Consider the following 15,444-nt stretch of genomic DNA (forward strand, 5'->3'; position numbering starts at 1 on the left):
TGATGTCACCGAGCTCTAGGAATGTGTTCAGCAGACCTGCAATTATTTCTTTTCTTGGACAAACCTAGAAGGCCGTGTTCTTGCAGCGACGCGTTTCTGCTCATGATGCATTTCCAGATATGGGTGCACAGAAGCACGTTCAGCCTATTTTACATTACAGCTGAAAAATTTTCCGGAAAGAGGCTAATAGGGCAATTTGGTGTACTGGGGGAAGTACTACTGCCCCCAGTGCACTTATCCACCCTCAGCCAACCTGCCACTTCTAATGAATATCAGCAGAGCAGGCTGGCGAGGGTGAGCTGGACCTAGGCAGTAGTCCCGTCTCCAGTAGGGATGAGTGAATAGTATTTGATCGAATAGCTATTTGATTGAATACTGTGCTATTCAAGCTATTTGTTTTCGTTCATATATTCAAACGAAAATGCTGTAAAAATTTGATTTACCCTCCCATCCCCGTGGCACTTTTTTCCAGCCAATAAACATGCTGGGGGGGGGGGGGGGGGGGGGACAAGCACTAGGAACAGGCAGGACTTTAAAAAAAAAAAGCTTTAACTGTGATTGGCTGGCTAAACTATGTCACCTCCTGAGTATAGTGATTTCAGATTTGTGTCAGTTGCTGGTTGGAGCTAGAGAGGGACAGACTATATACCAGGAAGAGAAAGCTTTAAGGGGAAGTTAGATAGGAAGGGACCCCCAAAAGCCCTTGTTAGGGATAAAAGTATAGAAAGCAGAGCTTTAGAAGGTGTTTTGAGACAGTGTTTTCAGGGTCCTCTAAATCGAAGCAATATTTAATGTTTACCGACAAACGATAAACGATTGCAAACAAGATTGCTTAGCGTTAACCTAAAATCGTTCACTATATTACACAGAACTATAGTCATTAGTTCTGATCGTTATTGTAAACGTTACTATGATCGTTTATTCCATCTGATCACAGCAAAACAATAAACAATCTGCAATTACACTGAACGAGAAGTGAACAAATGCGGATCTTGAGCAAACAAATGTGGAATTACAATGAACGATTAGCAAACAATTAGCGAACGATTAGCGAACAATAGTTAGCAAACGATATTTGTCCCATGTAATAGGGCCCTTGGGTAGGTAGGGACCCCAAAAGTTAGATGCAGCCATGCATGCTTCCCCTGGTGTGCCAGATCCATCCAGAGGTTTTGGCATAATTTTCTGAGGTTTCATTGTGGAGTTGGTGACCTCCAAGTGGTTGAATATTGATTTCAAAGTCCCGAGTATTTTTCTCTTATAGACTATAATAGAATTCGATATTCGTTCGAATAGTCGAATATCGGGAGCTATTTGAATCGAATTTCAAATTTACGAATATTTCACTATTCGCTCATCTCTAGTCTCCAGTGCAACAAACCACCACCTTATTAGCCTGTGGAGTTCACTAGAAAGTGCCCAAAAAAGACGCTGAGGATGAAGGTAAAAGACTTACGTTCATCCTCATTGCCCCATGCACAATAGGGAGATGTTAGTAGGTTAAATTTTTGTAACCTGCTGATAGTTTCCGTTTAAATATGTTAAAGGACTAAATAAGGTTTAGGAGGGAAGTATTTTTTATTTAAAAAAAAAGTGGACACAATCTAGGGTTAGCTTGTGAAAAGATTAGAAACAATATGAGTAAATATTACTGAAAGAGTAGTAGATGCTTGGAAAAAACTTTCAGCAGATGTGGTTGATAAATCTTTAGTAACTGAATGTAAACCTGCCTGAAATAAACAAATATGTATCCTAAGATAATAAGAAAGTAGATAATATAAGGGCGGATTAGATGGACCAGGTGCTCTTTTTCTGCTGACAATTTTCTATGTGTCTATGTTTCTATAACAGACAGGATTTTTGGAACAGATGTTAGGCTATGTTCATACGTTGTATGAGACCGGACGGGATGAGGTCTCATTAAAGATCATCCCGGCCAGATGATCTTTAGCGCCGCGCAGTTGCATCAGAACTCCCCACTGCACTTAATGGAGCATGTGGCCGGAGCCGCTCGCTCCACAGTGTGCACTGACAGGGTTTTCTGAGACCGCTATTCAATGAATAGTGGCTTCAGAAAACTGACATGTCAGTTGATTGCGGTGCCACTAGGGATCCCGGCCGGAGTGTATACTATGGAGGAGATTTATAAAAGGGTGTAAATATACATCTGGTGTAAACTGCCCACACCAACCAATCACAGCTCAACTTTCAGCTCTGTTAAAATATAAAAGGAGCTGTGATTGGTTGCTGTGGGCAGTTTACACCAGGTGTATATTTACACCCTTTGATAAGTCTCCTCCTATTTTTATTTTAATTTTACTACAATAAGTTATCACTTTACTTTAGAATGATGGGACTAGGGCACAGAACAGCACCTCTCAAGTGAATGTGACCCCCTTCTGTATCAAGATCAATGGGGGTATCCAAAGGTCGGAACCCCCCAAATGCAAATTGATGGCTTACCCTAGCAATAGGCCTTCAATTTAAAGGAATTCTATATTCTCAGGCTACCCTCTGTAGTGTTGGTTGATTCTTTATTTTTAACCACCAAGAGGCAGAACAAATATGGTGACTTCTTTATTTTACCTAATGGTGAAGATTTCCCAGATATAATAAATAATAGCATGGACCCATCCAGAATTATATTTCTTCTTGCAATTGTCCTTTTGTGCTACTATTTTTTCTACTCTTGTGTTTTTGAAGAGAATTTCAACACTTTAGTTATATGAACGAAATGTGTATTTTTAGAAAACTATTATGATTTGCAATTCATGATTCTGTATGAATCCATTTGAGTCAATATTCTTTTATTCTGCCCAGTGTTAGTAGAAGAATGAGCACAGGTATGATTGATATTGCTGAAAGTTAGACAATGTGTAGGAAATTTACAGACATTTCAATGATTTACTGAGGCTCAAATGTGTCACGAAAAAATGCTGAGCCATAAATCACAATAGACACATATGATGAAAAATCTGTGTAGGAACTAATCATACTTCCATTGAGGCTATACTGTACTTTGCTGTTAAAAGAAAGTAATGCTGGGAAAAAAATTATATGGCTATGTTCACACGTGGCTATGTAAAAAAAAGGGGGGGGGGGAACAGTCATCTATAATCATATAATAATGACTGCCGTAAGTAATGATCACAGACGGTTTTAAACACAGTGCACAGGTATAGAAAAATAAAGGAGTCATAAGATCAACAGGATACAGCTATGTTCACGCAACGTCATTTTGCAATTTTCCAACATTTTGATGCCAAAACATGAACCTCTTTTGATAATTAGGGACATAAATTGATTTCAGACGCAATTGCCAAAAGACGGCAAACTTTTGGGGTAAAAAAAAACTTCTGAAAAACAACATTGTGTGATGATAGCCTAAGGCTATGTTCACACAACTTATAAGACCATCCTGGGTCACGGAACGGCACTGAAATACTCGAATGCCCATTATGCGGGTTGAGTATTTTTTATATATTCTAATGCTCCATTGAGTAACGAACCCCATTAAAGTCAATAGGAGATAAGAGCATTTTTCAGAAGCCCCTACTCGGCAGATGACCTTAATCCTTCTGATGACCTCAGAAAGTGATGGAAACACCACAGAAATGGAAAAAGAACAGCAGGGGGATGAGGCATTAATGCATTTAAGACTCCCAGGCTGCTGTATTACTGTATACTGGACCACTATCAAATTTAGTAGACCATCTAATACTGGTATACTATACTGTAGGTCAGATGTATTTTTTCTTTGTCACACAGCGATATCACTAGTCCTAAAAATATATATATTTTTTAAATCCTGGATAAATATTCCACTAAAAAACTGGGCTGTTATTTAGCAAAAGTCGGCTATCTTTTCATAATGACAGCCGCAAATAGGTATCATGATAATTTTTTGCCGTTGTCAATATCAATAGATGGACGTCATTTGCCGCTAAAATCCCATAGTGGGAACCTGGCCTAAATATGGAATCTTGACTAAATATTTGAGATGCTTATTAAATAAAATCACCCATAAATAAATCCCCAAATGGCTATGTTCACATTAACCGAAAAAAAAAAAAAAGAAAAGAGAGAGAAAAAACGTCCGTTATTGCTGCATTTTAACTGAGCTCAACGGAAGTCAATGGAATGACGGATGTACACAGTGTATTAAATAACGGACATTGTCTGCAAGGACATTAATATAATGAGCATGACAATTATTTGCGGATGTCTTGCACACAACAGACATTATTTTTAAGTTGTTCACACAGTTTTTCTTTTTCCACCATCTTTACCATTAAATTCAATGGATATTTCAATTAAAGACAACACCCAAAGGCCAAAGTCCACCTGAGCTAGAATAATGTACAAAGAGCCGTCATTGCACTGATGTACGGCCAAACAGCTAAATGATGGACGTAATTTTTGAAATATAATAAAAGGGAAAAAATATCACGTAAGCACGTTTTTCCTCCGAATTTTTGGAAAGAAAAAAATTACGTCCGTCATTTTGAGTTCAAAATGACATCCATCATTTCGCTGTTTGGCCGCCCGTCAGTGCAATGACAGCTGTTGGTACATTATTCTAGGTCAGATGGACTGATTGCCTTTTGGGTGTGTCTTTAATTGAAAAGTTCATTGAAATTAATAGTAAAAACGGTCAAAGGAATGGTGAAAAAAGAAAAACTGTTTGTGAACAACAAAAAAAAATAACATCCGCCGTTTTCAAAAGACGTCCGAAAATAATTGACATGATCATTATTTTGACGTCCGTGCAGACAACATTCGTTATTTTTTACAATGTGTAAATTGGACGTCCGACATTCCATTTACTTCAATGCATTGCGATGAAGTCAATTAAATTGTGGCAAAAATGATTAATAGAAAAAGGCCTTTTCTGTTTTTTAACCTCATAGGAACATAGCCATAGGGTTGGTTCACACTAAAGAATCCGCTCGGATAAGTTGCGGAGATTTCTGTGGCTCGTACCCGGTCACGGTGGCATGCATATCTGCCGGCTCCATAGACACCACTCTATGGCCGGGCGGATTCTGCCTTCCTCCGAAAGAACTGACATGTCAATTCTTTGGGAGGACAGAGGAATTAACCCAGCCATAGAATTGTGTCTATGGAGCTGGCGGATATGCGCACCACCATGACCGGGTACGAGGGAAAGTATCCGCGCGGATTCTGTAGTGTGAACCCAAGGTAACAGAGTTTTACATAGTGACGTAGTGATAACATAGACTTATAAGTAATCGCACAGGATATGATACATGATATAAAAATATTGCCTTGTATGTTTTATGTCTCTATATAATTCAAAGGTATTCAACCCATGTTCATTGATGGCCTATAGGAAGTCTCTGATGTTGTGCAATTTCTTTGCTGATCAATGACTTTGGAAACTCTGCATGTCTTATTATACCGATCCAACGTTTCATTAGCAGTTTGCACAAAAGCTGCGATTGAAATCTGTGACTGTGCTCATCACTTTATGTGCACAGTGATAACAGCATACCCACAGGAAAAGTCTCACCATCCCAATATTTGCCTTAACATTGTTGAGAATTTGATTATGAATGCAAACATTGCAAAGCAACAAACAACAGCTATACTACCGCCCACTGACTGACTGCCGATCTGTATATACGTCTCATTGTTAGATGATTGATGGTAAATATCCTCAAATATGATTCATTAAGAGGAAATACATTCAACAACAACACCACCGATGTTTTGTAAATATTATAAGAGATCTAGTGTGAAGAAGTGATAGAAGAAATAATAGCGGGACATCAAGCTGGTTCTGTGGTTCTATATATTTGTATTCTCTGTTGAGCACTACTATATGTTACTGGTCAGTGAGTTGACTTTCCGTGAAGATGTCCTAAGTAGGGATGAGCAAACTTTTCAAAAGTTCGGTTCGGTTCGATACGGCGAACTTTCATGAAGTTCGGATTGGTCCGAACCGAACCGAAAACTAACCTTGCTCTAACGGCTGAATAATTGCAGCTACAATAGTGGGAGTGTGATAGGGTATGTTTTTGTTTAGTTGCAGTTGATATTACAATGAAAAAAGTGTGTGTGGGGGGGGGAGTGCAAAAATAATGAGAAAAAAATAAAAATAATAATACTAATAGGAATAATATTAATAAAATATAGTGAATAAAAGTGCCAAAATAGTGACAAAAAATATAGAAAAAAAAAAGTTTACAAGGAGGATGCGGCAACACTTGATTGCACCCAGGCCAGTATTGTTGAGAATAGACAAGTTGAGCAGCAGGAGGAGGCAACAGTAGATTGCTCGCCTCTCAGGCCAGTATTGTTGAGAAGAGACAAGTTGAGCAGCAGGAGGAGGCAGCAGTAGATTGCTCGCCTCTCAGGCCAGTATTGTTGAGAAGAGACAAGTTGAGCAGCAGGAGGAGGCAGCAGTTGATTGCTCACCTCTCAGGCCAGTATTGTTGAGAAGAGACAAGTCGAGGAATAGGAGGAGGCAGCAGTAGATTGCTCACCTCTCAGGCCAGTATTGTTGAGAAGAGACAAGTTGAGCAGCAGGAGGAGGCAGCAGTTTATTGCTCGCCTCTCAGGCCAGTATTGTTGAGAAGAGACACGTCGAGGAACAGGAGGAGGCAGCAGTAGATTGCTCGCCTCTCAGGCCAGTATTGTTGAGAAGAGACAAGTTGAGCAGCAGGAGGAGGCAGCAGTAGATTGCTCGCCTCTCAGGCCAGTATTGTTGAGAAGAGACAAGTCGAGGAACAGGAGAAGGCATCAGTAGATTGCTCGCCTCTCAGGCCAGTATTGTTGAGAAGAGACAAGTTGAGCAGCTGGAGGAGGCAGCAGTTGATTGATTCCAGTCCAATATTATTGAGGAGAGGCTACTTGAGGAGGAGGCAGCAGTTGATCGATTCTAGGCTAGTATTATCGAGGAGAGGCTACTTGAGGAGGAGGCAGCAGTTGATCGATTCTAGGCTAGTATTATCGAGGAGAGGCTACTTGAGGAGGAGGCAGCAGATGATCGATTCCAGGCTAGTATCAAATCCAGAAAAATTTTAATAAAAAGAGATCAAAAAGTCGCATATGCGCAGTCAAGGTACCGACAGAAAGAACACATCATGGCGCATAGACCCATAGACCAAAGGATAAAAGTGCTATAAGCCTGGGAATGGAGCAATTTTAAGAAACATATATTTGTTAACAATAGTTTGAATCGTTTTAATTGTAACAACTTGAGGAAAATATATAACAAGTCAGTTTTACCCCAGGGCGAATGGCGCAAAAACACAAACCCCCCAAAAAAACAAAATGCCTGTGTTTTTTTTTTTTTTTTTTCAATTTCACCACACATTGATATTTTTTTTGTTTTGTTTTGCAGTGTACTTTATGAAAAAATTCAGCCTGTCATTGCAAAGTACAATTAGTGGCACAAAAAATAAGGGCTCATGTGGGTTTCTAGGTGAAAAAATGCAAGTGCTATTTCCTTTTAAGCACACGGAGGAAAAAAACGGGAGTGCAAAAATGCAAGTTGGCTCTGTCCTTAGGGGGTTAAGCATACAGAATGTTGGCCGTAGTTTGACTACTTTTTGATTATCGCATATAATACATAGTTTTTAGTATCGCAGTTTATTAACACTTTAGTCAATCTTAAACTAGTTTTAAAAATGTAGTACAGTAAACAGAAAGCTTATCTATAAAGTAGAACATCAAGGATAGGAACCGCTTCAATGATATAAACATCACTATCTCTTCTATTTAAACATGTCTCTATAGAACTGCCTGGGCTTTAGAAAATGCTAGTAAAACATGTCTGTAAGTTATGATGATATTTCTGTATTCACCGTCTGACTTTGATAGAACTTGAGTCTGAAGTGGTGTAGATTCCTTTGTTAGCCTTTTTGCACAGCTGAAAGGGAAGTACCGCGGTAATTTTACTACTACTTCTCTCTGCTTTATTGTATAACCTATTACATGAAAATGTTTCACCTGATTTCAGTGCGGCTCTTGATGACAATGGCGTCACACTTGTGGTATAAAATGTTTTCTTGATATAACAGAAAAGCCGAAGTAATTAAAGGAAAATCGAAAGGTCATTCAAAATGATTCTAGAATTTAGAATTACACAAAATATTTTCTATTTTTTTCTTAATGTAAAAAATAAAATAAAATAATAATTATAGGTTGACATAGAAACATAGAAGATAGAAAGAACACCTGGCCCATCTAGTCCGCCCTATTAGTATTTCCCTTCTTATAATCTTAGGAAAGATATGTGTTTCTCCCAGGCAGGTTTACATTCTGTTATTGTAGAATTACTAACCACATCTGCTGGAAGTTTGTTCCAAGCATCTACTACTCTTTTAGGCTAGGTTCACACAATGTAACTGTGCGGCTGTATTTTTTATGCGGCTGTAAATGTGCGGATGAAACTCCGGCCGTGGGAAAAAATAGACATGCGGCTCAAAACATACGGTCATTTACTTTGAAATCTGGTTCAACTAAAAATAACAAATAAAATCTTAAGAAAGTGATGCAAACACCTCTGGATGCATCTGGGAAAGCAGGGAAACAGTTTACATGAATTGCTATTACCGGGGTTTGCGATCCTCTGCAGTATGCCGATGCCGATGTCTCTCATGGTTAATCTATTAAAATAATAAAACACATTTTAGTTGTAATAAAGTGCCTTTCGTAGGGGGGACCCTATGCGTTTTTTTTTTAAATAAATAAATAATAAAAAAAACGCATAGGGTCCCCCCTATTTTTATAACCAGCCGGGTTAAAAACCAAACGACAGCAGCCTGGTAACACCAGGGTGGGAAGAGCCATTGGTTTAGGCCCTCCCCAGCCTAAATCTTACCAGCCTGCTGCCGCCCGGTCCAGGAGCGCCAATTTTGACGCTCCGGGACCACTGGCACCTGGCTCTTCCCAGTACCCCTGGTGGCATTGGGTACTGGGGTAATAATGGGGGGTTAGTGTTAGCCATTTTATACCGGCTAACATTAGGCCCCAACTTAGTAATGGATTCCGTCTATTAGACGGCTTCCACTACTAAGTCTATAAAGTAAAGAAATAAAGACAAGACACAAGTTAAAAAAAAATTTTATTCAAATAAAAACACCCCCACACCCCTCATTGACCATTTTATTAAAAAAAAACATTAAAAAAATGCTGGTCATCGACGTAGTCCACGGAATCCGACGTAATCCACAGGATACCGATATCTGAAAAACAAAAAGGGAGAAACACACAAAAAACACACAAACAGGAGCACAACACCCATCATTGTGAGCGGTGTTGTGCTCCTTACAGTATGCAGCATCTTTACAGATCTCTGCTTACAGTCTGGCCCCCAAGGGGTTAAGGAAGGATGTATTGCATCCCTCTTAACCCCTTGGGGGCCAGACTGATGTCAGACTGCACCCATCCCAGCAAGGAAGGGGTTAACTGACCCCCCCTTCCTTGCTGGGAGGGGTGCAGTGCTGGGGAGGGGGTGGGGAGAGCTCTATACTCACCCCGATGTGTCCTCTTCGCTGGTCCGCAGCACAATGAAGTCACTGTGCTGCGGACCGGCTCATTATATGTGCGCTCAGCCGATCAGCCAATCAGCTGAGCGCACATATAATTCTAAATGTTTCTTCTAATAATGCTATTGTGATAACATAATTAGAAGAAACATTTGATGTTTTCATTAAAGTAAAGTGATGATTAGTACAGAAAGCTCTATTGCCGGCATATGAATTAACGGCTTATGGAGCTTCCTGTACTAATTAATATTTAATTAATAAAACACATTTTCGTTGAAATAAAATCAGTTTCGTTGTTCAATAATTTAATTCTAACGAATCCATCATTTTGCAATTAAATATACTGTCAAAAAATAAATATATATATAAATATACATTTATTTATATATCTATTTATTTTAACAGTATATTTAATTGCAAAATGATGGATTTGTTAGAATTAAATTATTGACCAACGAAAGGGACTTTATTACAAAGAGAATGTGTTTTATTAATTTAATATATTAACTATTAGAGCCATCGGCATTCGGCATCACTGCCGGCTATTTTTGAAGTACTCCGTACGGACCGCCTGTTAATCCTCGGCCGCATGTCCAGCCGCAAACAATGGTCTTGTTCATTTTTTACGGGTCCGTTTACGATCGGGCCGTAGATTCATACATAGTGTGCACTGTGCAGCCGTATATCCTATACTTTCCAGCGTACGCATGAACCACCAAAAATACCGCCGCACAATTCCAGCCGCAAATACAGCCGCACAGTTACATAGTCTGAACCTAGCCCAAGTGTAGTAATATTTTCTTGTGTTGTTTCTGACTTTTCCCCCCAACTAAACTCTTACTATATACTCTTGTTCTTGTGTTCAGAGATAACACAGACAGGAGTACAGTGACAGGTGACACCAGTATATAGATAACACAGATAGGAGTACAGTGACAGGTGACACCAGTATATAGATAACACAGACAGGAGTACAGTGACACCAGTATATAGATAACACAGACAGGAGTACAGTGACAGGTGACACCAGTATATAGATAACACAGACAGGAGTACAGTGACAGGTGACACCAGTATATAGATATTACAGACAGGAGTACAGTAACAGGTGACACCAGTATATAGATAACACAGACAGGAGTACAGTGACAGGTGACACCAGTATATAGATATTACAGACAGGAGCACAGTGATTGGTAATGGCCTTTGCTTGCACTAATGTAAAACAAAAGATCATGACAATCATTCACGGACGTCTTTTTCAAACAGCCGATGTTATTTTTAGTGGTGCACACACACTTTTTCTTTTTTCACTGTCTTTACTATTGAATTCCACGGACTTTTAAGTTACAGACACACCCAAAAAGGCAAGTACTACGTGGGTGTAACAGCACCAATAGGCCCAGATGTGCCTGTGGAGTTGGATGTGCGCTGGTGTACCCACAATCCCTCCAGTAGGTCTAGATAACATTGTATAAAAGAGGTCCAACAGCATCCACAAGAAATCTTCAATGCTTTATTTTGTAAAACAGCTTACATACATACATACATACATACACCCAAAAAGGCAGTCAGTCCACCTGAACTAAAATAATGTACCAACTGCTGTCAATGTACTAATAGCTGCTGGATGTTACTTGATATTCAAAACTAAGGTAGTTGTTTTAAGTATCAAACAAGGGCCAGAAAATATGTCATGTGAACATGGCCAAAAGAGGTCTAGTTTTTGTGTTTTTTTATGCAAAGTTTACACCACCTATTACTATTCTAGAGTGAACGCAAACAAAGCAAAACACATTTCTTACAATTTTATATGAAATGCAATCATATTTTTGCTTTGAAAGGAAGCTTTTTATAGTAGACAAAGCAACACATGGGCATTTCCCCCCTTTCCTTACCCACAAAAATGGAAGAGAAGAGAAGAATGGATTCCCATCACTCCACAGAGATAATTGATAGCTATGGAATTAGAGTTATTGCTACATAGAGATGGTTTAAAACATAGAGAAATCATTAGATACATTTTTGGAACTGGAACGAGATCCAAAGAAGGAAAAAAAAGAGAACTTCAAAGGACTGAGGAAGATCAATAAAGCGACCATCGACAACTGGGAATTATTTCATTACCGGTATCAGTTGTAAATTAAAATAAACATTGAAACTCAATGAAGAGATTATATAGCTAAACATTGAAGAAGAAGGAAAACATCATTATGTGCTCATATCTATCCCACAATATCGGCTTTAAGTGACATGTAGCCAAATAAATCCTTCAGATGGTCTCCATAATGAGCCCACTGACAGTTTTTGATCTAATTCAATCTTATAAGGTTTGTCATGCTGCCATATCGTTCCTAAATGATGCCAATAAATCAGCAGAATGATGCCATCCACCTGTTCCTTTCATTTAAATAAAACAACATCAAATCCGTTCTTTCCACCGCTGCCAACCTGTTTTTGTGTTAAGACTGATAATCTGCACAGTGGATTCGTTGTCCCCTTCCTTCCAGCACGTAGAAAGATTGCTGCAGGTGGAAATCCATCTGTTTTGTTCCCCTGCGGAGGGGGGGGGGGGGGGGGGAATTACATTTAAGGCTCAAATGTTTATGCATGAATCTTTAAGAAATAAAAGATGTCACTTTGGTTTCACACTGTTATTCCTTATATTGATCTCATCTAAGCATCTTCTGATTTGTGTTCGGATGCATTATGGATTTTCATAAAGTTCACGGGATCAAACTTTTGTGTCACATTTTCTATTCAAGTCAACTAATAAATCCACCTCTGCGCTATTGTTGCCGAGGAGGAATGAATAACAAACTTAAAAGGCTTAGTCTGTCGGTGATAAATCATATCTCATGACCACTGAGCTGCGTCCTGGTTTCGGAAACGAGTTTATAGAGATGGTGGTTAAACATTTCCTAAAATATAAGCTATTAACGTGAGCGAAGTGATGAGCTTCCCGAGCAAGGGAAAAAGTGGAACTGAGAAGATGTAAAGTCACACATCAGCCTATATAGTATTTATGGAGAAGAATCAGAGCGGCACTTCGTGTCAGCTGATGGTGCACGAGGAAAGGAGCGTAGTTCCAAAACAGTATATCAGATGAAAATCCCGGCACTCACCATTTCAATCATGATATAATTTTATTCGGTTTCATAACCATAACACTGTGAATGGCAGAACGCGTTTCGGCCATATGCATTTGTCAACTGAGGCAGTTGATGAAGGCATACGGCCGAAACGCGTTCTGCTGTTTACACTGTTATGGTTATGGAACTGAATAAAATTATATGATGATAGAAATGGTGAGTGACAGGATTTTCATCTGATACATAGTATTTATGACCTACCTGACCACATCAAGAGATCATTTGCTGTCTTATGGTAGGCATATACAAGAGTACAAGTGTATGAACGTATTGTGCTAACACAGTAAGTTTATTGACATGACCGTAGGTAGAGTAGCCTGAGATTTTGGACAACCACGGCAATAAGGTAATACACCAAACAAGGACAAGACAAACTTACATACAAGGGGTAGTCAACACGCTGGGGTCAAACAAAATGGACAGCAAGGTGCAAAAACAGGATCCAAGAGAGTATTCAGGTGAAAGAGCCAAAGTCAAAGGAATGCCAGCTAACAATACAGCAAAAAAAAAAAAAAAAAGTGTGGAGATGCTTTAGGAAACTAGTCTAATAGACAGCCTGGATGTGAGGGCACTGATACACTATATAGGAGGTCAGGGACCCAGTCCTGGACGTGATTGGACCAGACACACACACCAAAACAAACAATGCAAGTGTGAATTAGATTTCAAACAACTAAGCAAAACAAATGTTAACTGTAAAGTGACTAGAGAGAACTCAGAGGAAAAGATGGGTGTGGCAAATAAATCAATACAAGAGCAGAAGGATTAGAGCAGTGTTCAGACTGCAGCAGATGAAACACAGAATACAAGAGCTTTATGGGGATAGGATTAGAGAAAAGTTGCCGACAAGTTGTCCGCAGTTACCTAGGACTGTTGAGGCAAGTAGGTAGGGAGAGCTGGGGCGGTGCCAGTGCAGGGCTAACATTTTCACAGGCCAATGTTAGGTAATGTTAGGTAGACAAGTGCAGCCCTGCACTGGCACCGCCCCAGCTCTCCCTACCTACTTGCCTCAACAGTCCTAGGTAACTGCGGACAACTTGTCGGCGTTCCCTACACCGAATAAAGTGCAACACAGGACAGAACAAGACAAATAAATGTAACAAAGAATAGTCAGCAGAAAAGGGTCAGCAACAACCGGGCAGCTAAGGTACAAAATCAGGATGTAAAGTCAGGGAACAAAATACAAGGTCAAAATATCATAAGCTAGAAAACAGAGAAACGCTTGATCCAACCCTTAAAGCTCTTTCACAGACACTGGACTGAGGCCTAGGGCTGGATTAAATAGTGGATAGGAACCTAGGTGCTGACAGCCAACTGGCCAGGTCAGCTGTCAATCAGAACACAGGCAGAAACAATCAGTGAACAGACCACAGCAAAAAAGTGCAGGGAGGACTAAGAAAACATGGACACAAGCAGAGAACACAGTAAAACCAGGAACGGATCATGGTCAAAAGCGCAGTCTTTGGCGCAGAGGTCGAATCTTCGCAGCAAAGGGTGGCACTGATGCCTTTCTTTTTAGGCGCAATCATGACATTATCCCCCCTTTTATGAGGGGCCTCCGGACCCTCACTAGATGAACCATACCTAGGAGGAATAGGACCTCTTACAATGCATGTATCGGTGTCACTGGAAATGTCATTGTCTGTCTCCCACTTATCAGAGTCAGAATCCAGGTGACGGACAACTGGTCTCCTGACAGATCTCTCATCACTCCTCAAATCAGTACCAGTTACAGAGCCAAATTCAGCATTACATGAAGACACAGATAAGGCACAATCAGCGGGATATACTGAACCAGTTTCTACATTACAGAAATTCACAGGTATGGCATTAGTGGGACCTTCAGAACCAATTTCCACATCACATGAATCCTCGGACATGGCATCCTCGGCGGGACACACAAAGCCAACTTCCACATTACATGAATTTACAGACATGGTATCATCAGCAACAAAATGCACGCCAACTCCACCCACCTGTGCACCCAGATGACCCTCCTGGTAGTCATCTGGACGCTGATGATCTGGTCTTGAAGGACGCTTGGCACAAAACCTGATGTAGTGTCCACTTTCGCCGCAATAAAAACATAGCCCGTTTCTTCTTCGGAGTTCTTTACGGGCCAGGGATCTTTTAATTTTGCCCAGATCTGAAGGTTCCTCCATAGTGACCAGAGGACGAGACATAAAAGGCAAAGGTTTAGAGGGGACAGAGGAAGGAACATCAATGACACAGGGGTGGTCATGGCATGGTCTATTTTCATTATGATCCCTTAGCGTGCGATTGATAAAAATCGCTAGGGAAATGGCCTCTTAAAGGGAGCTAGGGGTGGGGTGACTAACCCAAGCTTCTCTAAATGTCATATATGTGTTCAGGGCCCCTGAATACTTGTCAGACTCCTTGAGTGTGACCTCTGGGGTGGCAGGAGTGGTAGCTGGTAGCTGCTTGGCCAAAAGCTGGACCTGCTTGGCCAGCTCAAAAACTAAGGCCTCAAGACCCTCAAAGCAGACAAACAACTCCTGTGCTGAGTCCATACTAGCCTCTGGTAAGGAGTAAAAAAATTTAAGGCATGTGAAAGAGCTTTGAGCCTGGATCAAGCGTTTCTCTGTTTGCTAGCTTCTGATATTGTTTTCCCAGAACCCTACCTAACATTTTCACAGGCCAATGTTAGGTAGGGTTCTGGGAAAACAATAAGACAAGTGCAGCCCTGCACTAGCACCGCCCCAGCTCTCCCTACCTACTTGCCTCAACAGTCTTAGGTAACTGCGGACAACTTG

This window comes from Dendropsophus ebraccatus, chromosome 4, assembly GCF_027789765.1.
Source record: "Dendropsophus ebraccatus isolate aDenEbr1 chromosome 4, aDenEbr1.pat, whole genome shotgun sequence".
In the NCBI taxonomy this organism is placed as follows: domain Eukaryota; kingdom Metazoa; phylum Chordata; class Amphibia; order Anura; family Hylidae; genus Dendropsophus; species Dendropsophus ebraccatus.